Genomic DNA, 1,676 nt, shown 5'->3' with positions numbered 1-1,676 from the left:
GTTACTGCAAATGCTATGGGGCCTGACAAAATTCTGGCAATAATACTGATGGCTTGTGCTAGCCAAGCAATCCCGGTACAGCTTAAACACTGGCATGGACAATGTGGAAAATAGGCCAGGCACGTCCTGTGCACAGAAAATAGGTCAAACCACCCTGGCGAATTACTGCCCCATCAGTCCATGCTCAATCATGAGTTAGATGTAGGAAGGTGCTATCAAGCAGCACTAGCTCAGCAATAACCTGCGTAAATGTGGGTTACGCAAGACCTACTCAGCTCATGTCTGATTTACAGACTTGATTTAAACATGGACAAAGAACTGAATACCAGAAATCAGGGGAGAGTGACTGCCCTTGACATTAAGGTCACATTCGACAGAGTGTGATATTATGGAGCCGGGCAAAACTGGATTCAATGGGTATCAGGTGACAACCTCCCTGCTGCCTGCAGTCATACCTCACACATTGAAATATGGCTCTGCTTGTTAGAGGGCAGTCGTCTCAGCCAAAGCAAATCTCTGTTGGAGTTCCTGAAGAAAGTGTCCTTGGCACAATCATGTTCAGCTGCTTCAGCAATGACCTTCCCTCCATCAGAAGGTCAGAAGTGAAATCTGCATTAATCTAGCACCTTTCTGTGACTCCTCAGTCCACATTCAAACGCAACAAAATCTGGACAATTTCCAGACTTGAGCTGACAAGTGGCACATAGCATTCACACCGCAAAACTGAGAGACAATGACCATTGACAATAAGAGACAACCTAACCGAAACCCCTTGACATTCAATAGTGTTACCATCACTGAATCCCTCACCATCGACACCCTGGGTTTTATTGTTCATTAGAAAATGAGCTGGACACTCCACATAAATACAATGGTTGTACAAGCAGGCCAGAGGCTAGGAATACTGCAGCGAGTAACTCACCCTCCTGACTCACAAAGCCAATTGACTGTCTAAGAGACAGAGGTCAGGAGGCTAATAGCACAGCTCACCCCTTGACTGGATAGGAACAGCTTCAACAGCACTCAAGAAGCTTGGCATTGTCCAGGACAAAGCATCCCACTTGATCAGTAGCACATCCACAAGTGTCGATTGCCTCCAAATCTAATCCTTAGTACCTGCCATATGCACTATCTAAAATACTACAATGCAGTAACTTAGCCACTTCCTTAGACAGTACCTTCCCACTACCACTTACATCTCGAAGGACAGGAGCAACAGATACAAGGGAACAGCACCACTGTAAGCTCCTCTCTAAAACACTCGGCATCCTGACATGGAAATATTCACCGATCCTTTACTGTAATTGGGTGAAAATCTGGAATTCCCTTCCTCAGGCCAAATTGGAACATGTTATTTCAGAAAGGCAGCTTACTGCCAACTGCTGAAGGACATCTACAGACAACTAAAAGCAACCACCATGTTCCATGAGTCAATAAAAAAAATCGTTGAATCTAACATGACAGTTTGATAAAGTGGTTGAGGAGGCATTATGAGTATGTAATAAGCAATTAAAAGGTTTGGAGAAAAGTTCCAGAATCAGTCCCTACCATGGTAGCTTCAATTAATAAAAGAGTATGAAATCAAAATGCTGGAATAATGAACGATAATCACAGACCTACCAAAGGTTTGAAGCATGTTACATGGTTCAGTATTGTCCTTCAGAGGAGGACGTCTG

Source organism: Chiloscyllium plagiosum, chromosome 8, assembly GCF_004010195.1.
Source record: "Chiloscyllium plagiosum isolate BGI_BamShark_2017 chromosome 8, ASM401019v2, whole genome shotgun sequence".
In the NCBI taxonomy this organism is placed as follows: Eukaryota; Metazoa; Chordata; class Chondrichthyes; order Orectolobiformes; family Hemiscylliidae; genus Chiloscyllium; species Chiloscyllium plagiosum.
This window is presented reverse-complemented; position numbering follows the sequence as displayed.